The sequence below is a fragment of the Cupressus sempervirens genome, chromosome 2 (assembly GCF_028749045.1).
Source record: "Cupressus sempervirens isolate cs-2001-9-10 chromosome 2, ASM2874904v1, whole genome shotgun sequence".
In the NCBI taxonomy this organism is placed as follows: Eukaryota; Viridiplantae; Streptophyta; class Pinopsida; order Cupressales; family Cupressaceae; genus Cupressus; species Cupressus sempervirens.
In genome coordinates, this window is record NC_143119.1 from 591917404 (window position 1) to 591942220 (window position 24817).

The following is a 24817-nucleotide window of genomic DNA, read 5'->3' on the forward strand; positions in this document are numbered from 1 at the left end:
AGAGAGAGAGAGAGAGAGAGAGAGAGAGAGAGAGAGAGAGAGAGAGAGAGAGAGAGAGAGAGAGAGAGAGAGAGAGAGAGAGAGAGAGAGAGAGAGAGTACCCTACATTAATATGGTTAAATTTAGAAAAAACTAGGGTTATTACTAGAGATGTCACTCTTTTTGAGGAGCCACATTACAAGAATGCAAAGTTCTAGATTTATAAACTTTGCATGTTACAAAAAAATGACATTGATGTAACAAGTTTTTGATTTTTAATGTCAACATTTTAAACATGCCCAAACAAGAAGTAGAATAATATTGAAGCACCAAACTTTCCTAATGGAATGTATCTATCATTATTTAAATGAAAAGTTATTGATCAATATTTCTCTTATTGGAAATAATATACCTGACATTTGAAAAAGCTATGTATAAAAGTTGAATAAAAAATTACTGACCACTTCATCGGTGCAACCAAATATAACTATAATTGAAAAAACTTCTCAATGACCCAATATCTTACCTATGAAACAAATTTTTGTACTTGTTGGTGCTTATTTTGAACACTTCTCAATAAGATACAAAGGTAATATTACAACCCAAGGGTATGAGGATAAATCTACAATATATGTAAGCCACCTGTACTGACCTGGCCTCCTACTACTCCCATGTGCCCTAAATGTAGTTGTTCTAATCGAATGATAGAAAGGGATTCTTCAAGTCACTAAGTTATAGATGCCAATATAATCAAAAGTGCACTAAAAGACTTAAAATTCTAATAATTTAGCTTATTTAAGAAGTAGTTGTAAATGAAACATAATAGTAAGAAGAGTGAATTCTAAATTCAAATGTCTTTGATTACAAGGTGTGGTTATTTGGATATGCTACCTAACACAAATATGATATGTGTTTTAGGGATATTAAAACCAAATCTGAAGGAATGAGACAACAAATAAGTTCATCGATACTTTTAGCTTTTTACTTGTTATCTCACCATGGAATTTTTTTTTCTTAACACGTCAATGGGTTTGCATAGTCTTATTAGAGCCACCTAAAGTAAGGGTTCACCTACCATGCTAATATATTAGGTAGACATTTCTTTTTTGTTAGCTCCATTTTTGGACTTCCTTGAGTTTTTCCCATTAGTATATAAGGTTTCCCTCTTTTTTTTTATTAGTTTCCCTATGAGTCTATGACCCTTTTGTTAAAGTAATTAGATATTTCCTTATTAACTCTAGTTTTCTTAAGCTAAAATTTACGCATCTAATAATTAATTCTTTTATTAAGTATTATGATGCAACCTAGGTTAGACCTTTTTAGGTTTTCAATCTCCTTTATAAGGATGATCTCTCTTTGTAAAATTGATTGATTCATTGTTGATTATAGCAATCTTCCTTTTTGCTCATCAAAAATATCTCATTTGTGGATCTGGGAATTCCAACCTCCATAGCTTTTGCTTCTTTCTTTCTGTGATAGGTGTTTGCATATAGGTAATTCTTGGGAGCTATGGGATTGATCTTTCATCAAATTCAACAATGGTATTAGAGCTCCAGACCTTCATGCCCCTGTTCAGTTTGTGAGAGACTTGGCATCATTTTTTAGATCTAAGCTTTCAGAAGATTTTTTTATTGGATTTGGGGGATTGCTTATTTTTGAGGCACTTTGAGAAAATAGGGACATAACTGTTGAGCTCAAAGCACTCAAAAACCCCCATTTTCATATAAAATATGTCCAATTTAGGTGCTGTTGAAATCAGAGGCAATTTTTTTTTACCTAGGCCATTTTGACCTGGGCACACACACAATAGGGCAAGGTATTTTATTTATCAAACAAAAAAAATTATATGGCTAAATTTATTTAAGGCCCATGCCCTTTTTGTAAAAGATGAGTCATGTAGGAAAAGTTTTTTGGGCTCCTTCCCTATTCTCGGCTTCCTTTTGAAGTCAAATTGCTCAAATTCAATAGAGCAAGAGGATGGATCACTCCTACACACATTTTTTCCTTGACCCCTTTTGCAATAGCTATTTCGTGGCGGTTTCTTCTCCTCTTCGTGTGAATTCCAAGGATGCTTATGGGAACTTGTATTTTATGGATGTGTAGCAATTATTTTTGGAGATTGCACTCATAGTTTGATATGCCCAAAGCCACATCTTCCTATCAATGCCTTCTTATTTGGGATGAATTTGGCAAAAGCAATGGTCATTTTTCTCTTGGAGTTAACTTCCTATATGTTGGTCTTGATTAATGGCATGATTGGCTCCAAGTCATCGACTTTGGGACTCTTGCTTCCCACTCTCCCTACACACTTTTGCCAATCAAAATGGGTAGTTTTTCTAGTGATGGCAATGCTTACAGTTGGTATAATGATAACAAGTAGTTTTGTCAGAATGTAGATAACATATAGTTACAATTTTTTAATAGAATCTCCAACATGGCCAAGTTTGGTGACCCCTACACATTTTGACCCATTTTCTCCTTACGCACTGGTCAACTCTTTGTACGTGTGTGAATGGCATCTCCATCAGGTTGCAATATTTTTTGCAATATGTTAGGGGGCTACAAGTCCAATTTTGGGCAGCATGTGAAGGGTTTTTTGTTTGAGCGAGGTTATTCCTCCTTAGCTTGGTCTTCTAGTGAGGCTCAACACCTTTGATGTGTCGCACAATGATTGTAGGTGGTTGTTTGTGTGAGAAATATAGATTAAAATCAACTCAAAACTTAACCCTAAACCTAAAAAAAAAATTATTCGGCACTTAAAAGTGCTTGGCACAGGAAGGTGCCGAGTGCCAAAAATTACTCGACAGTTGCTCGACACATGAAGGTGCCGAGTGATAGGCAACAGGTGCTGAGTGAACTCAGCACAAAGAGGAGAGCTTGACAAGGGAAGGTGCCAAGTGAGCTTGGCTTGCACTGTGGAGAAATAGGGACCAAGTCGAGCGACTAGGATATCACGTGAAACTTTTCACGATTAAAACCAAAGACTCAAAACTAAAAATATTCAACAAAGATCTTCTCAAATGCAATGTAGAGAGGAAGAACAATAGATTTGAGTATGCCTGCTTACTTAGTATTTAACCTTGATTAAAAACAATACAAGATCTGGGAGCATTCGGCTTCAACCAGAAAACCCTAAATTTACCCTCAAACTTCAAACAACTTCAATACTTCAAACTTTAAACTTGCAGCTCTAATGGCTGCATACAAAAATGCCTGGAGCAATCACTGCTTCATAGGTCGAATCCAATGAACAATAAACTTATAGAATGATCAGAGAGAAGATGTGCAACTGCAGGCACGAAATAAACAAACTTCTTTCTTTGCACTCTAACGACTGGATCTGCTGATCTTATTCCACTGCTCTTCTTTGCAACTTCTAATCTATTTTTTGTCTCTCTAGTCGAATGAATACAGAACATTCCCTTTTGTCTTTTGACCAAAAAAGTTTTCCCTCTCATTTTCAAACTCACCTACCCGTATTAATTTTTTCTGTCTGTTCTGCAATTCGTCAGAGGTGGTAGGTGGGCGTTTGGCTCCAAGGGCAAACAACCAAGAGCATTAAATATTCCAACACTCCCCCTTTGCCCCGAGCCAAAAAAACAAGGATCACATCTGATCCACATCAATTACACCAAGACTCTCTCTTAGGTGTACAAAAGTTTCAATGCCTAATGGCTTAGTAAAGATGTCTGCTAGCTGCTGCTCAGACCTACAAAAAATCATCTTGATATCCCCATTCTCCACCAACTCTTTGATGAAGTGATATTTGATTTCTATATGCTTGCTTCTCCCATGGAAGACTGGATTCTTGGACAATGCAATTGATGAGATGTTGTCACAATAAATTGTGGTTCCATCTTCTTGCCTTTCATTCAAATTTGTCAAGATCCTCCTTAGCCAAATTGCTTGACATGCTGCTGCATTTGCTGCAATGTATTCAGCCTCTACTATAGATTGAGCAACAATAGGTTGCTTCTTGGATGCCCATGAAATTGCACCCGATCACATATGAAACATGTATCCGGAAGTGCTCTTCCTATCATCTAAACTTCCAGCCCAATCACTATCAGTATAACCTACCAACTTGAATTCATTTGATGCAGCATACAAAATCCCAAATCCCTTGGTACCTTTCACATACCTTAGGATCCTTTTTCCCACTTGCCAATGGAAATCCTTTGGTGTTTCCATAAATCTAGAAATCAAACTTACTGCATGCATTAGGTCTGGCCGAGTTGCAGTCAAATACATTAGACTTCCAACCATACTCTTGTAAAGTGTTGGATCCACTCTGTTGCTAGAGTCTTCCTTGCTCAACTTCAGACCTACTGCTGTTAGTGTGGGGGCTACCTTACTATTCTTCATTTTAAATCTCTCCAAGATCTGCCTTGCATACTTTTCTTGAGAGATGAAGATGCCATCATGCATTTGTTTTACTTCTATGCCTAGAAAGTATTTCAAGAGACCTAGGTCTGTCATTTCAAATTCACTTTTCATGTCCTCTTTAAACTCACCAATTAGAGCCTTGTCATTACCAATAAAAATTAAATCATCTACATACAAGACAACAATTAATACATTACCATCTGCTGCTTTGATGTAAAGAGTGGGCTCACCATTGCTTTTGCTAAAGCCATTGCTCATCAAGTATGAGTCAATCCTATTGTACCATGCCCGTGGAGCTTTCTTGAGCCCATAAAGAGCTCTCTTCAACCTATATACTTTGTTCTCTTCACCTGCAACTTCATAACCAGGTGGCTGCTCCACATACACTTCTTCTTTCAATACACCATTTAGGAAGGCGAACTTCACATCCATTTGAAATACCTTCCACTTATGCTGAGCTGCAATTGCTATGACAGCATGCATGGTTTCCATTCTTGTAACCAGGGCATAGGTCTCATCATAATCTCTTCCATATTGATGTTTGTAGCCCTTGACTACTAGCCTTGCCTTATGCCTATCAATCTTGCCTTCAGCATTGCATTTGGTCTTATAGACCCATTTCACTCCAATCACTTGCTTCTTGGGAGGAAACTTAGTTAGCTCCCATATCTCATTCTTTTTTATAGCATCTATTTCCTCATCTATGGCCTTACACCATTTCTTCTCCTTAATAGCTTCTTCAAAATATATTGGATCACTATGATAAAATAATGCAAAATTAACACTCTCATCATAATCTTCATACCTTTCATCTTGGTATATCTCCCTAAGACTCTTGGTCTTTCTTGGTAACAAGGAGGAGAGTGTGGGATTGGAATCTTCACTACTGTTGCTTTGCCGACTAACTTGGTCTTCACTGGTACTCGGCAATGATGCTCGGTCATGCCTAGAGGAGCTCGGCAATGTCTGAATCTGCTTGCCTTTTCTTCTATTTGTTCCTTCTTCTTGCTATTCATTAGCATCTTCTTCACTCATAATTGGCACTTTACTTGAAGTGCATGGTGACTCATCAATTTGTCCATGCCAAGACTAATTTTCAAGAAATTCCACATCTCTTGAAAGCATCATCTTGTTGTTCAATGGGTCATACAATCTGTATGCCTTTGATTCTGGGCTGTACCCTGTGAGAATGCATTTCACACCTTTGTCATCAAATTTTTGCCTTTTCTCTTTAGGCACATGTGCATATGTAACACATCCAAACACCCTTAGGTGTTCAACTGTCCATCTTATTCGTGACCAACCTTCCATTGAAATTTTGTCACGGATTGCCTTTGTAGGACACCTATTAATTAGGTAAACTGCTGTTGCCACAACCTCTCTCCAAAATTTAGTTGGGAGACCATTCTCTTTCATCATGCTCCTTGCCATTTCAACAATGGTCCTATTCTTTCTTTCAACCACTCCATTTTGCTGTGGTGTATAGCTGGCTGTGAGCTCTTTCTTAATGCCATGTTTCCTGCAAAAATTTACAAAAGAATTGGAGGTATACTCCCCTCCTCTATCTGATCTAAGGACCTTGATATAGTGTCCACATTCTCTTTTAGCCTGGGCTTTAAATTCTACAAATTTATTAAATGCTTCAGATTTATTCTTTAAGAAATACACCCATCTCCTACGACTGAAATCATCAATAAATGTCATAAAATAAGTACTCCCCCCAATGGAAGTAACTTGCATAGGACTGACTAGGTCAGTATGCACTAATTCTAATGGATATCTAGCCCTCCTATAATTTCCAGAATTAAAGGGAAGCCTATGTTGCTTACCCAAAATACAAGCCTCACACTTGTCACAAGAATTTCCTATACATGGAAAACCTTCTACCATTCTTTTGTTTGACAATAAATTTAAACCAGCATAGCCAAGATGACCATACCTGAGGTGCCATAGCCATGAGGGGTCTTCAATCACACTCCTTAGAGCTGATTGCGTGGAAGATGCAACACTAACTTGAGATGAGAAAAATGTCTCAATCTTCAAGGGAAACATTCTGTTCTTTGTCATTTGAACTGCTACAAGTAAGTTCTTGCTCCCATCCTTTTCTTGAATGACACACATGTCATTCTCCATCAGCACTTTGTATCCATTTTGAATGAGCTGACCAATGCTCATCAAATTGTGCTTCATACCAGGGGCAAAATACACATTTTGTATTTCCCTTTTCTCACCTTTCTTGGTGTGGACCATAATAGATCCTTTTCCCACAACTGGTAGGGTTCCATTGTTACCCATCTTAATTTTTGATTTGAAACTCTTGTCAATGAATGAAAACAAGGTTTCATTACCACTCATGTGGTTGCTACATCACTTTCGAGGTACCAAACCTCAGGGCTTCCTTCTTCACCAACATTACACATGATGAAGGCAGTGTTTTCACTTCCCATATTCACATTAGCCACATTTGCTTGTCCTGACTGATCTTTCTGCTTCTTCCAGCATTCATTTGCATAATGCCCATATTTATGACAGCAGTAGCATTCTACATTACTCTTATTTGAGTTGTAATTTTTCTTACCTCCTCTTGAAGTATTGTGTGAGATACTTGCTCCATCTACTCTTCCTAAGCTTTCTGCTATAGCATTTCTTTGTCCTCCATTACCTCGACCTCTGCCTCTGGAGTTTCTGCCTGAGCCATTTCTTCCTCTCCCCCTTCCTTTTGGATTTGACTGAGCCTTGAATGCTTGGTCTTGGGTAGAAGAAGATGTGGATCTATTGATCCTATACTCATGGATTTGAAGAGAACCCATCAACTCATCCATTGTCAAAACAGTGAGGTCTTTTGCCTCTTCTATGGTCATGACCAAATGGTCATATTTATGAGGTAAACTCCTCAATATCTTCTCCACTATCCTCTGCTCTTGATAGTCTTCTCCATTTGACTTCAGTTGGTTAATCACATTGGAGGTCCTTGAACTGAAGTCTGCAACTGATTCATTCTCCTTCATCTGAAGGTTCTCAAACTCCCTCCTTATGTTTTGCAGCTATACTGTACAGACTTTATCAGTCCCCTTGAAGTTTGTCTCAAGGATATCCCATTCTTCCTTTGCATAATTTTCTGTTGCAATCTTTGGGAATACTGTCTCTATCATTGCTGCTTCAATCAAACTTAATGCCTTAGCATCCTTCCTCCTTGACTCTTTCAAATGAGTCTTTTGTGCATTTGTGAGAGCAGCATATTGAGTTGGATCAGTCACATCATTGAATCTATTTACCACAAACTCCAACAAATCATTTGCAACCATAATGGTTTTCATTTTCTTTGCAAATGTATCATAATTTTGTCCATTAAATGATGATGGCTGCTACCATATCTTTCCTGCATCTCCTGCCATGATAAATATCCCAAGAAAAAACAAATACCCTAACTCACTTTGGATGTGGGGCCTCAAAGCTCTAATACCATGTGAGAAATATAGATTAAAATCAACTCACAACTTAACCCTAAGCCTAATTTTTTTTTTTAATCCAGCACTTAAAAGTTGCTCGGCACATGAAGGTGCCGAGTGCCAGTTTTACTCGACACTTGATGGTGCCGAGTGGTAGGTTGCTCGGCATTTAAGAAAAGTGCTCGACACAGGAAGGTGCCGAGTGCCAAAAATTACTCGGCACTTGCTCAGCACATGAAGGTGCCGAGTGACAGGCAACAGGTGCTGAGTGAACTCAACATAAAGAGGAGAGCTCGACAAGGGAAGGTGCCGAGTGAGCTCAGCTTGCACTGTGGAGAAATAGGGACCAAGCCGAGTGACCAAGATATCACGTGAAACTTTTCATGATTAAAACTAGAGACTCAGAACTAAAAATATTCAATAAAGATCTTCTCAAATGCAATGTAGAGAGGAAGAACAATAGATTCGAGTATGCCTGCTTGCTTAGTATTTAACTTTGATTTAAAACAATACAAGTTCTGGGAGCATTCGAATTCAACCAGAAAATCCTAAATTTACCCAAAAACTTCAAACGACTTCAATACTTAAAACTTTAAACTTGCAGCTCTAATGGCTGCATACAAAAATGCCTGGAGCAATCACTACTTCACAGGTCGAATCCAATGAACAATAAACTTACAGAATGATCAGAGAGAAGATGTGCAACTGCAGGCACAAAATAAACAAACTTCTTTCTTTGCACTCTGACGACTGGATCTTCTAATCTTCTTCCACTGCTCTTCTCTGCAACTTCTAATTTGTTTTTTGTCTCTCTAGTCAAATGAATATAGAACATTCCCTTTTGTCTTCTGACCAAAAAAGTTTTCCCTCTCATTTTCAAACTCACCTACCCATATTAATTTTTTCTGTCTGTTCTGCAATCCGTCAAAGGTGGTAGGTGGGCGTTTGGCTCCAGGGGCAAATGGCCAAGAGCATTAAATATTCCAACAGTTTGGAGGATGCACTTTGGAGTGCTTTGAACATGGCCTCTTACCGAGTTCAAAGCTGGAATCTACATGTGATTTTCCCACATCTACAATCTACTTCTTGGCATGATTTATGGGTTTTGATAGGTGACAATCATCTTCACTAGCATTTTATTTTGAAGACGCAATTCATGAAGTGGCAGCTTTGAAGCCCTCAAACATCTTCCTTGGGCCTTAACTCTAGTCCACGCACCTAGTCAACTCCTACTTCCACATAATTCCCTTTTCTAGTTGTGATGCATTATTGGCAGATTTTGCCAATCATGTGGCATGCTTTTGGACTTTATTTAAAGCTTGAGTAACCATTTATTTTGGAGTTTTCAAAGTGGTTTTATGCCTTTGAAACTGGCCTTGCATGCACATCCCGTGGACTTTGACATTTTAGTTGATGGGAGCTTTATTTTGGCATATTTAACCATGGTTTGTGAATTTCATAGTTTGTATTCACCCATGATTTGACGTTATTTGGTATTCACCTATGAGTTTAGTGGGCCCCATGCAAATTCTCATAGACTTTAGTTGTTTTATCTCTGTGATGACATTTGATTGCCTTATTTGGAAATCTTTTTCCATACATGTATGTTTACCCACATCCTTATTTCTTGGCCAGTGGATTTTTACTTCGGCATCAGCTCTTTTACTGGCAACATTGGTTCTTTCATCTTTTTCTTGTTTCCAACAACTGGATATTCTTTTTTTGTTAGGGGTCATTTTGCATGTTTTTTTTTACCTCGACGACTATTTGACCGTCAAATTTAGGCTCGCCACTTGCTGATGTCAACACCATGTTAGCATTGCATGAATGTTCTTGTCACATCTCCAGGCTTTGTTTGGACCTACCTTTGCATTTTTGTTCATATCTCAGGCATACAAACTTTGTTTTCTGAAAATGAGATATCACAAGAAAGCTAGTTTTGAGAATATCATAATGGTATAGTTAATTTTAAAATTTGATGCTTTTTTAATGCCTTTTTCTACTATCAAATTCAAGGGTACAGTTTTGCATTTTGGGAATTCTTTATATGATTGAAAAGTTCTTTCGGAGCTCTTTCTAGTCATGTTGGTTGTTTTTCCAAATTATGCTCTAGGTACATTCTATTCATTCTTCTATGTTTTTGCATTCTGGTGGATATCCTGGTTGTTTCAGGTTGGAGGATTGATTCATTGCTTCAAATGATTCATCACGACTTATACTATCTACTATATTAGTCTTATGTCTCTTCTAGTCTATTTAGACATCATTTGTATGCATTCTTGCAAACACACTGAGATAAAGTACCATCATGCATCTATATTTTTGTTTATGTTGTTTTGCCTTATTTTTCCTCCTAATTTGAGTAGTGTCATTTGAGGACACTCATGCAAATTATTGTATGCTTGGGATTCATTATGTTTTGTGCCTTATTGTACATGCACTACTCATGATTAAAGTGCCATGGGGGGTTGATTTTTCTCCTTTTTTGTCCATCTTGCTTTGTCTAGTGAGTGTCCCTTTTGTGACATTAGCCTCATGATGTGTCTGAGATTAATCACCTCAGTACATTCATATATACTACTATGTGCATCTTGATTGTGGTTCCTTGACATGCAATTATTTTGGACCACTTTTCCAATTTCCTGTCACCATTTACCCTTGTCTGCATTAGAGGGGTTCTTCTATTATTTCTCATGCTTCTTTGGCTCGATTGATCAAATTTTTGAGATTTGGTGTTTCATGCCATTTGTATCTTTGAGTTCAGTTGTTTTCCTTTGTGTGCCTCCTAATTCAATGTAGATTACAATCTTCTCTACTTGGTCAGGTTCTATTTTAGTGGAGGTTCTTCAGATCAAAAATTACTTTTAATAGAGCTTTGCATCTTCTACATGCTTTAGTGGTGTTCTTCATGATCATCTTTTATTCCTATCTTCTGGACATTCCCTAGTTTGAAGGCTTCTTCAGTCTTTCACTAGTTTCTTTCATCATGTTTTCCATTTCTTTTTAGAGTAGGGTTTTTTCCATGTGGTTTTCTCTATTTCTCCTCTTTGCAAATATTTGGTTGTGCTTGGGTACCTCATTATGCTTTGCTGTTGGGACCCAAATATACTTTCTATAGTAGTTTCTAGGTTTTTAGCTACTCCCTGAGTTTATCTTAAGGGGGGATGGTGTTAGAGTAATTAGATATTTCCTAATTAACTCTAGTTTGCTTAAACTAAACTTTAGACATCTAATAATTAATTCTTTTATTAATTATTATGATGCAACCTAGGTTAGGCCTTTTTAGGGTTTCAATCTCCTTTATAAGGGTGATCACTCTATGTAAAACTGATTGATTCACTTTTGATTATAGCAATCTCTCTTTTTGCTCATAAAGAATGTCTCATCTGTGGATCTGGGAATTCCAACCTCCACAGCTTTTTCTTCTCTCTTTCTGTGATAGGTGTTTGCATGTAGGTGATCCTTGGGAGTTGTGGGGCTTATCTTTCATCAACTTCAACACCTTTGGATAACACATTGATGCTTATGCATTCTATGGGTTTCTCCTACATCCTTTTACAATTAATATATTACTTAGAGCCAAATGTTCTCATGTTCCTTGTATGGTCAAATGTTAAAACAATTAAGGTCTATTTATTCAACAAAATATATGGCTCCTTTTAAATTTTAATAAATAATTAAAGTTATTTCAATTTTTAAAAAAAATTATTTAATTATCATCATCATTTATACCTTAAAAATGAGCCCTATTTTGTCAAAAGCTATTAAAAATTTATAAAGTTATGTAATGTTGTTCAAGATGTTTAAATTCCTAATGAAAGAAGGTTTTCAATGCTCAAAATGTGAACACACATTACCAAATAGGTTTTGAGTGGTTGAAAAATAACTTGGATAATAGTACACCTTAACCTTCCATTAGAAAATATGATATTTTTTATGAAAATAATGCCTTTCCAAATTCTAAAAGAAACAAGAAACACTATTCAAAAGAGAAAACTATGTTTCCTAACATCATTTTTCAGCAGTACATGTATTTGTCTTTTCACTCCATTGGATTCATATCTTTTATCATTTATCTTAATCTACATACATGTGTGTGTGTGTGTGTGTGTGTGTGTGTGTGTGTGTGTGTGTGTGTGTGTGTGTCTATATATACGTACATGATCAATGTGCATTTCTTGAAATTAATACATGATAGAAAATCTTGATATTTCGACATTTATTGACCTTGAATGTCACTAATACCATACAGTATATGACCAAAATATTAAATCATAGCTTATGGCTCAACTACTAAAGGTGGGTGTACAAGGTTCCATTATTTCTCAATGCATGCCAAGAAATAAACAACTCAAATAGTAAAATATAATATGGCTACAAAACAATCTCTTTATAGATAATGAATTTTTTTCAGTTGAATTAACCAAAGTATTATCATCTCAAAATACCTACCAAGAGATGTGCATGAATGATAAAATAAATCTTTAAAATGGTCATCTATAACAAGTTTTTATTTCAAATGATTGAAACTTCAAAATTAGCATTCAATATAGATACATCATCTACTATGATCTTCCATAGTTTAGTAAAAACTAATATTATCCCAAAACTTGTGGTGTTCCTCTAAGGTTCGACTAGGATAGGATACATTTCCAAAAAAATGGTATGGTAGGGTCACACCAAGGGATGAGGGGAGGAAGCAACATAAATAACTAAAAGGAGTTGATGTTATAATTGAATGCATAGAGATTAATGTGATGGTGCATACATTGCATTTTCTCAAATATAGTTTAGTTCTACCAAATTTGGTTGAAAAAGATTTGAAATTTCCAAGCAAGTAATCAGTAATGAACATATATCAAAGCACAAAGAGACCTTAAGATTTTATATTTTCAAGATATGTATGTTGCAACATGGATTAGAAGGATTCATCATGAAATGAAAGCCCTAGAGCTTTAATTTATGTAAGCCACATGTACTGACTTAGCCTCCTACTACTCCCAGAGGCCCTAAATGTGGTTGTATGTAAGCCACCTGTACTATGCCATGTATACAAAAACATTCCTTTTCCTTTTCCTTTTCTTCCTTTTCCATTGAAAAAGATCACAATAGAGACATGGATAAGAAGGGGAAGATCACATTATAACATAATCAATCAAAATTTAATGACTTTAGTTTCCTTAGCACTCTCCCAACTCAGAAAAACCATGAAGTTACCTTGAACAAAGTTGAGAAGATCGTCATCACGCCTAGGAACAACGATGAACCTTCCTGCCCTCACTTTGCCATGTGAAAATAAAATGAAGTTTCACTTTTTTTTCTTTATATCCCGATAATGTCAAAATTTCAACAATAAACTTAAGTGTCATCAAAATTTTGACTAAAAACTTAAGTATCATCAAAATTTTGACGTTATTGGGATCTTATTAAAAAAAAGAATTTGACAAGCCAAATTGACCTGTCGTCGAAAATAGAACCCAAATGTACTAGTGACTTTATTATGCAACAAAGGTTAAGAGGAACACATTTATGTTTTTTAATCTAACTTTATCACTAATATTGAACTGTCTATTTAGGCATGAATATATTATAAGAGGTTTTCTATAGAAATATTCATTTTATTTTGCATCTAATAAACATTTTTAATTCAATTTCCATTTATGATCTACAAGTTTGATTGAATTTGGCTTTATTAAAATCAAAATATCTCCTTGTAAAGTTTCACTATTTCAACAATTCCCACTGCAAGATTTTATATCTATTATCTTGGATGAATCTATGAAGATGAAATTTTTTCCCCAATCTAGCACAAAATTGAGACTGAGCTCATATCATTAGTATTATAAATTTTAATATAAGCATACTCTACTAGCAATTTAGACTTGACTTAATATGCATTTTTGTTATGTCTTAGCATTTAAGAATCATTTTTTAATATATTTAAAAATCACATAGAAGAATAACAAGGAAGGTTTCCATTCAAAGTATTTAAAGGAATTAATATTGGGATTCATTTATGACACATAAATATGTTAAATCCATGATTGTAAAGTAGATTTGATCAATGAAGATGACTTAGGAGAACACAACCCTTGTAGTCTGTACCAATTTACCTAATGTATTATTCAATACTACCAATACTTATACATTAAGAAATATCAAATACCAAATACAATACAATAAAGCTTCTAGTAGTCCATGGTCTTTGAAATCAACATTTCTACGATTGATCACACATAACATGGATTTAACCCATAAAAATTCTATAATTGTTATAATTCCCAAAACGCATATTAAAATATTGCATTTTCACTATTAGCAAATCCATTAAAGGAAGCAACAATTATAACCTTTCATCATCCTTTAAAGAATCAAATGTGAATTTTTTTAATCTATATTTATTGATTATACTTTAATCAAATTACTTCAAATTTAAATTAATTATATTATATTTATGTAAAAGGGAACTCATCCCATACACTATTCTTTCTTGCCATATTAAGATAGAAGAAAAGTCACAACATGCTTGTTTTTAAAGGGTTGTACAGATTAGTTTTAGAATCAAGCATTTACTCTATGTTGAATTAATATTTTCAAAGTGAAATCTATAAATAAAATGTAATTATTTACTTGTTTGGTTCGATAGTTACATCAAATTTAACACATTTTTAAAATTTAATAAATAAAAAATTTGATAATTTTAGAGAATAAAGATTTTAAAACATTTATTCTATTAAAGTCATATTTGTTAGAAGGTGTACATTTTTTCATATTGTATAATCCTTGTAAGCCAATAAGAAAAATATATTTAAGTGAAAAAGAGTAAATGAGTTCCATAAAAAAACTTTATACTTATAGAGTACATCCTACTTCCCTAGTATAGAGAAAAGTCATATCTTTAGTAAATCTATAATAAACAATTTGTTATGAGATAAGAAAATATGCTCAAAAAATTAGATAAATAATGAATAATTTATTACAGCCAAATATTTAATTAGAAATAATTTCTATAATGGTTTAGAAGAAAATTCATACAAATAAAATATTTTATATCATATATAATATGATATTTTTATTGCTAAGAAAAAAGAGAATATATAGAAAAAAATGTTTAAAAAGACTAATGACCCAACAAAAATTACACAAATAGGGGGAAAGACCTAGTAGTAGCTATAGTTAACTTTGGGTGCTTGATTGATATACCAAACAAGGTTGCATAGCAACTAAGTTCCTACCAAAATTAAGTAGGATTGTTTAAAATTTATAAAATATTATATATATGTAAATACTTAAAAATGTCAAAGTAGGTAATACTAATAGTTAATAATCATTAATTTAAGTTTAAATATCATATTTTATTTTTGATGAATAAATAGTTACATGCAATTAATATTATAGTTAATATTAAATAATTTTTAAAAAGGTAATACATAAAAATTGATTTTGTTTATTTTAGTGTGAGAGTTAGTTAAATTAATTATGGAGAGAAAGAAATTCCCACCTATTCTAAAATCTTCTCTCCCCATACTTTTCTCTCTCTACGTACTAAAACCTTCTCTCTCCCTGTACTCAAACATACTCTTTCTCCACATACTCAAACCCCTCTCGCACTACGTACTCAAACCACCTCTCTCTATGTACTAAAACCTTCTCTCTTCTCATACTCAAACATATTCTCTCTCTACGTACTCAAATCCCTCTCTCACTACGTACTAGAAATAATCTCTCTCTATGTACTAAAACCTTTTTTTAGATTAAGGTTATGAAGTTTGTGTTTAAATTTGAACTTTTCCTTAAAACTTTTTGCCCAAAATCATATTTCAGACTAACTACTTGGTGGAAACTTTCTAGAAATATATTTGCAAGTACTGCTACTTGAAGGCATGGGTTGATTTCAGATGTGAAGTCATTAAAGTTTTATTTTCGGCTCTTGACTGCAGAAATAAAAGTATTGAGATAATATTTGGCATTTCAGACAACATGATTAAAAGGTATAAAGCCAAATTTCATAAGGAGAATATCAAAAATTGATCAATAGTATTAGCCACCATAAGCTTGCATGGGAAACATTTGATACAATGTCCATGAATGCACTATCAAATGAGTGTTTATGTTTATAGAAAAAGTAGAGAAGATTAGTTGAAGAGACCAAAATAATCTCAGGTGAATGCAGTCGGCTATTCTGAGAAGATGCCTATGGAAAGGAAAGTGGAGTTTTGCATCTAGTATATCAAGGGCATTGTCTTCATGTGTGAATCGTATGACAAAGTGCCTCAAGTGATGGAATCAACAATTACAGGTTGTATAAACTTACATGAATCATTAACAAATCATTAACAAATCATATTATCTCAGTTTGGTATATGAATTGTTTGACAAAATGTCACATCATAAAAAGCCTTGGCCATCGATTGGAGATGAGGTGGAGAAAGGCTTGGTCAAGGGTGAATATGTTTAAGATTGGCACTCACTGTGAATATGCTTAAGCAGTTATCTATAATGGACCAAATGCCTCCATCTCCCAGCTTGTATACTGTCCATCAAAGGCAAAATCTAAACCACTGGCCCATGGGAAGTCACTAACCTTTTCACAATGAATCTTGCGAGGAACAAGAAACTCTTCAATGTCAATATCATGAGCTAGAAATTGCCTGCGATCTTCTTGAGAGAATGCCGCCATGATGTTTGTTAAAAATATTGTCTAAACTTCCATTCAAATCCAAACACTTATAAGCATTAGAATGGAATCCATGTTGGAGAATCTTGGAGGAATGTAGTATTGGAGGGTGTGCGTACAACCAATGTTGAGGACATGATATACATCTTCAATGAATCCTAATGAAGAAATGAAACAACAATGCAACTATTTGACATAATTCTCTCAACTCAATGCAGCCGTAGGCAATGCACATGAGGTGGATGGATCAATCATGGTAACCATTTAACAAAATGCCTCAACATGATTGAGGGCAGATAAAAGTATGCAATGCAAAGCCCACAAAATCCTCCTTTCTCATGCCATATTATTAGCTTTATAATGGCTTACAAATGCTCACTCAAACAACAGTATCACTTCCACCTTTACTAGCATCCTCTCCACTTCATATAAGGACTATACAATCTCTCTATTGTGGAAACATTCCTATGAGACTAGTATATTGTAAGACCTTTAAAATTTGTGAGAAAACATAAATGGCAAGTGAGGATTGATGAGAAATCAAGTGTAACTTCTAGATCAAAGAGCAAGAGTAGGAGATACCAATGATCACACTTGAAAGTCTGAATTGAGAGTGTCTAAAGTTGTCTTTAGTGTTTGGCATGTATGGTTTGTAAAGACATCAACTTTAGGACTAATTTTGGGTTGAGTCAGTGCCTTAATTATTTTTTATCTTTCTAGTTATGGTTAAGCATTGAAAGTTAGAGTTTGGAAAAGTTAGAATTAGTTACAAACTATCCTTGGAATTGTTCAAACTCTAACTTTTTGAGTGGTTGTGAACCCAAAAAGTTGGTTATGCTAGAATGGCTATAAATTCCTGAATCTCAATGTAATAGGAAACTTTTTGATCTTGGAGATAGGGAACACTTATGTTTTGATAACAAGGCAATTTTTGGAAAGTGTGTACAATTGTTGTTCTTGTACTCAATCATTTCTTATGTTCTTGGTGCTAAGAAATAAAAGAAAGTACATTTTGTGTTCTCTTTTCTACTGAATTTGAATTGTTGAAGTAATGATTCATCAGTATGAGTATTTTCATGGTATGGTGTAAATATTCATGAATCATTGAATTAGCACTGTGTTGATGATAGCTCTCAAGCATAGTTCTTGTTTGTTTTCATTAGCAATCTACATCAATTTTATGGAAACATTGAAGTTGTGTGGTGCATTCATCATAAATAGTTTCCTTTCTATATTCTAAGTTGTAATTGTCTTTATTTGAAAAATAAAAAAATTATCTTACGAGGGAGCTGCCCCTCTCAAACATAGAGGAAGATTTTAATCTAGTAATGATCAGTTTCAATTTCTCAAACTGTTGGCACAATTGTCACTGTTCATAGGGCGAACAAGGTTTCTTTCAAAAATAAATATCACAGTGACAAATTTGTTTACCAACAAATCTATAATAGTATAAATATAAATAAATTATACTCTAATACAAATTAGAGTTATATATAAATCATTTATATTATTTATTTCTATTATTATATAATAGTTCTAATAGTATATGGGTCAGTGCAAGAAGTTGGGTCTCACTTTTGGCCAAAAAGTGGAAGTGTTTTTCCTGTTTTTGAAATTTTTTGTCAATTGATGTCAAAATTTGAGGTATTTAGAGATTGAATATTAAAAAACTCCAGAAATAAAATTTTTAGTGTTCAGAATCTAGTTTTTGAATATGTAATTTATTTGTGCACTCATATGATAGATTATTTTTTTGGTATGGATCTTTAAAAACCACTTTTCCAAAATGCTTGTTTCAGGACCATACCATGCTCGTGTACGGACACCATAATTTGACACAAATAAATGAATTTTTACAAATCCTTTTAAAGGGAGTTTCCTAATACACCTAAGATTGATGACAATATTTTTTCTTAATTTTTTATTGGCTATAAAGGTAAATTTTAAAACCTCTCGTGTACGGACCACATAATTTGATCAAAATCTCACTTTTTCAATTTTTTTTTTTTAACATCAAAAGAATTGTATGTAGATTGATGACATATAAATTAATTTAAGAAAAATTATAAAATAAAAAAGTTATTAAAGTTTTAGTGAATGTCACTTTTTAACATTTAGGAGATAGTTTTGATTAATAAATAATAGAAAAATAGAAAATAAACTAATAACACTATAAAATTTACATTTTTGAAATCAGAACAGCAAGACCTATAATGGGTTTTTGTCTCGTCAAAAAATTCAATAGGAATGACTATAAAAAAATTATGACAATATCAGAAATTGTCGATTAAATGCCTTAGAAAAAAAAAGGAGTACAAAGGCATAGCTTGGTGGGACCAAGCCTATGCCATGCCTTTCCCCAAGGCAAAACCCCATGCAAAAGTCAGGAGACATGCCAAATTTCCGCTCATGTCTCACAAATCGGGCACCCGATTTGTGATTCAAAAATCGGGCACCCGATTTGTGATTCAAAAATCAGGTGCCCGATTTCTTTAAACTGTTATACCGACTTTTTTAAAATCGGGCACCCGATTTGTAAACGGGTACCCGAGTTTTACAAAATCGGGTACCCGAGTTTTAAGAAATCAGGTACCCATTTCTAATGTACCCGTTGGGTCCCAAAAGCTGCCCCACCGACCCAATTTCAATGATTGAAATGATTGAACAATAGTTTCGACCTGCAACACTGAATTTCATCACGCTTATTCTATTTTCTTGTCCTCTTATACAATTTGCAGGCTACTGATTCAAATTCAAAACTGGTGCAAACATGGGATCAAAACAACGAAGAAAGAAGAAAGCAAGAGTTCTGACAGATGAGGAGATTGCAGCAAAAAAAGAGAATGAAGCACAACGTCAACGAGAGAGAAGACAGAGAATTAGAGACTTGAACAATGTTTCAAAGGAGAAAGACATTGAAGATACCACGATGGATGAAGAAGTCAAAGAAGAGAACCCAATACAAGGAAATTCAGGTGCACATTCTAATTATGCATTCAATACAGGTGTGTCTCCAAACCCTCGAATTTTCTCTCGTGATGAAATTGGTGATTTTTTAGAAGCAGGTTACGATTTAAACGATTTAGATTTTCTTCATGAGAAGAAATTGTCAAATGATCATGCACAAAACACTCCAATTGAAATGCCTGCCCCAAAAGAAATGCCAAGAAAATTTGAAAATGATATTCAAATCCCAAATAACAGTGAAAATATTAAAGTGTCTGAAAATAAAAATTGCATGAATGTAGACATAGAAACACCAACTACTGAACAAACATGTTAGGATGATAGTAAAGTGTCTGAACATAATTTTCATATTCCTAATGATGTGTTAGATAATCTTGAGGGATTAGTTTCATGGAGACAAATTAGGACACATGCTAATAGATTGTATAGGCATTTTTTTTATAATAAGAAATTTGGGTTTCAATGTCAGCTAATGTTGCAACTAATTAAAAATGTCTAAAATGCGAAAAGTAATGAGAAGGTTGGGAATGTATGCAAAACCCAAGAATAAAAATGAGTCTTTAAAACAAGTTGTATCCACTATTGCTAGTGCCTTTGATGTTATCGGAAAGAGAAGTTGGTCTAAAGATAAGAATGCAGCACGAAGAGCAATAACAATAGCTTTAGTTAACAAATAAACATCTGACAAAAGATTGATTACCAACATAAGTGGATATCTTAATGTGAATCGTAAGACTTTAGAAAGAGCTGTAAAGAGAAGGGTTAACTTTGAATGTGATCCAAAAAATATTTTATGGACTTCTAGTGGTAGACTCCCGAGATGTGATATGAAACTTACTAGTGAAATCAAAAGTTTGATTGAAAATTTTTGGCATGATAATACAAGAGTATCACCTAATTCAAGAGATGTTCTTAAATTGAGAATTGGGTCAAAAATACGTGATCCACATCCTAAACACCTTTTGGACATGACTCAAATTGAATCGTTTAAAAAATTTGTAGATGGTAAGGTATTAAATATTACCATTAGTCAAAGATCTTTTGAAAAGTGTAAACCATGGTATGTAAGGATTAACAAGGAAAGAATCACATGTTGTTGTAAAACTCAGATTCAATTTCATTACCATTATGATGTATTTCAATTTATACATGGTACCATGCATAGTAAAGAAATGTTGCAAGAATGTGGTATAAAAATACCACCTCAAATTATAAAAGATTTCATATCAGGTTTGTTTTGTAAGCCACCTAATGATCAATACTTTCTTTTCAATGCATGTCTTTCTAGTACATGTGATATGTGCGGAAATCTTTCTTTGTTAGATGAATGTTTGCATGAAAATGCTTTGACTACTTTTGGACAACAATTAGTTGAGGTAAAAAGATTCAAAACTATTGAATATCCATTAAAGGATGGGAAGTTTGGAAGAAGGTGTGATCTAGTTATAGATAAAGTTAGTTGTCATGCATTTATGGATGAGTTTAAGAGTGTGATCATACCAAAATATGTTAAACACTCTCAATATTCTAGATGGCTTGATGGACAATTTCGCATATGTAAGAATACATTTCCAATTGGTACTATACTTTCAGTTGTTGACTTTGTAGAGAACTACACGCTTGCACCGCAAGAAGAGGTACAACCACAATATTACAATTCAGTGCAAGTAACAATTTATGTTTATATAGTTTATAGGCATGCATCTGATAGTACAGAGGAGGATTGAAAAATATTGAGAGAGTACCATTTTTATTTAAGTGATAATAAACTCCATTCATCTGAGTTTGTCCAATATTGTTTCAAGGTCTTTTATGATAATTTAAAAGAGAGACAAATTCAAATGACACAAGATTGGATATGGTCAGATAATTATATAGGACAATTCAAGAATGCTAGAATGTTCTATTGGTTGAGTAGGACACATAAGAAAACTAGCATCCAACATGTGTGGAGTTTTTTTGAGGCTGGACATGGTAAAGGAGAACATGATGGTGCTAGTGCATGTGTGAAGAGAGCCCTTAGTAAAGAGCAATTAAAATTTGAGGAAAGAGCTAAATTCAAAAATGCACATGAGATTGTCGAATGGTGTAACAAATATTTATACACGAGATCAAGTCAAAACTCTACAATCAAACTTCTACCTAGTTGAAGAAAATAATACCCCTTCAAGAAATGATTGTGATACAATTAGTGGTTCAGCTAAATGGCATTCATTTAGGAGTTCAGATTCTAACACTTGGACTATATGGATTAGGGAGCTTGCTTGTTTTTGTCAATTTTGTCTTGCAGGTGAATGGGAAGAATGTGAGAATACAGAATGGGTTGAAGATTGGCAACAAAGATCATTAGCACCTACTAACATGCATTTTGAAGATGATATAGTAAATGAAGGCCAGAATGTTACTTTTGCATCAGAAGACTATGATCGTATTTCAGACCTCATAGAACCTAGTATGCACAATTTAATTAGATTTTTTTGGGATCTCATGCTTCAATTTATATAATTTGCATATGTACACGAGTGATTAAAGTGTTTCTATACTTTATCTTATCTTGTAGGACATGTTTATGTTGTTATTGCACCTAGTGATAATGATGAATAGACTGAGTATTGGCTAGCTAGATGTGTGGAACCTAAGAAAAAAATTTCATGTCATCAAGTGGACGATGATGGTTTTGAGTATCCAATTGGGTCTGTTGTTGTAGTTGGCACCTGGCTACGTAGATACCTAACAAGAAGAAATGGTTTGCCAGCATTTGAAGACTACCCAACCGAAAAGAAGATTTTACACTATTCTCATTTGGTTGTGGCAACAAATATCAAATTAGAAAGGTAGAAAGGGAGACCCACCAATAAGGTATTATGGACAATTTCAATGGACGAGCACGAGACAATCATAGATGCATTGCAAAAGAGAGAGGATGCAGATGGTACAGTGGGATGACTACATTTAAATCAAACACATGTAAGTTTTTTCATTATTGTATTATTTTTATATATATGTACTTATATAATTTAATTACATGTATGTTTGTGTTGTCAATACCAATTTAGAGAACTTATATACGTCTTATTCAGGTCTCAATTACAATTTATGCAAATTTAAGTGTTAAAGTGGATCGAACATCAACATCTTGTGCAATTTAACATAGTAAGTACATACAAATTACACATATATATTTACATAGTTCAGATACCTTGAATATTAATTTATGTGTTTATTAACATGTGTGTTTTTGTTTTACATTTTTATTTTACAGGACCTCATTTGAAGAGATGCGTTCAACCAATTTTATGTTTCAAATGAGTTCAGTAAACTATAAATATATCATTGACATTGTCTTACATATATTGTGAAATATGTTGTACAAACTAATTCAAAAATGAGAGTTTACTTCTATTTGAAAGTTAAAGGTATGTGCACTTGATAAATTATTATAAATTAATTGTCAATTTAAGTAATGACCTCCTATTTTGTTCTATTACTTTTACATTCAAGCATGTTTAAATTAATGTTTGTTTGAAGTTTCAAATTACTATTGATTGTAATATTAAAAACAAGTGACTTGCACATGATAATTTAAAGATCATTACTCATTGTATTCATTGTATTGATTATATCTTTCATTACCAAACAACACATTAAGATCACTTACATGATGTACATTGTTAGGTACATTATCCATACATGTGTGTCTTAAGGGGACATGGGAGTCCTAATAAGTCATTATGTCTGTTATACATTATGATAGGTATTCATATGTTTACTACCACATAATAGGTCTTATTAGGTGATAATGAGTCTTACATTACCAAACAACACATTAAGATCACTTATGATACATTGTTAGGTACGTTATCAATACATTTTTTAATCGAGTAGGTCAATTTTATTTGTATGAATTATCTCAATGCATAAATTTGATGTGATATTTATCCAATAATGCTCTATAGATAGTTAAAATTGTTGTTCATCTTGCATATATACTTACAAAATGTGTCATATGTTCATGAATAAAATATGTCAGAATAAAGAAAATGGTTTGAATATACTTAAAACATGGTGAAACATAGTAATATATGTACTACATACACAAGCATGATAAGAAATCATAAAAAAATAGTACATGGTCTAACATACATCATAACATGATCTATGAAGTGAAAAAATACATGGTCTAACATACATCATAACATGATCTATGAAGTGAAAAAATACATGGTCTAACATACAGTTTTAACTATCCTAACACAAAGTGTACATACATCATAAATAATATATATATACATCATAAAAACACAATCTATAGGTGCCAACAAGACCTAATCTATCCGATCAAATGTCCTCTTTACTCCACGTGAAGAGGACTTAGATGGATCATCATGTGTAATATGAGTCGTCTCGTCATGTCGAACACCGTGTGAGGTAGATGTATCACCCTGTGTAATAGGAGGCACGTCTCATCATGTACTTGCTTAATTGAAATGGGTCTCAAAATCTAGCTTGCAAATAAATTAAATATTCATTACATAATAAAATAAATTATACCACATGAGATGGGTGTCCCTCAGTAACGGGAGGAGGCGCACTGTCAAAACTACCAAATGCAGCAGTGGTGAGGTCCTGTAACTTACAATATGTACATTTTTTTAATTTGATTTTAGAGCATAATGAACTATACATTATGTACATAAATCACAATACTGACCTCAAATGATGATATAGGTACCTCCATCTGGCTAAGTCCTATGCTCTCAGCAACACTCGTGGTGATGTACTCCTAAAATTATGGATACATAAACGTTTAGTCAAAATTAAATATACATGAATATAATTACAAAGTACATAATTTCTACACTACATTTTTTATACACTATAAATTAAACATGTATATATAATGTATATATCATACCTGAGTGGTAGCCAATGTCACAGATGTGTCTACAGGTATGCTAGCACGATAATCATAAGATGGAGTCGAAAATAGACTATACCGAGGCTTGTATGGATGAGTATGATATCCATGCTCCTGTTCGTAAAATCAAAACACATAAAATATATATACATGTGAGTCAAAATTGTTCAGATTATAAGTTAATAATAATGTACATACATAAAAATAATACAAATTATTTGTCTTCAGTCAAAAGTTCATACCACATGTATTTGAGGCTATGCCTCAGTGGTAACTGGAGTAGGACTTGTACTAACATCAGTATGTGTAGATGCAGACAATCCCTACAAAATCAAATAAAAAGAACATATGAGCACATGTTTTTAAATTCGAATTTGAATGTATATTTTTACAGTGTAATTCAAAGTGCATACCGTATAAGGGACGCCAACATCTGTAGGT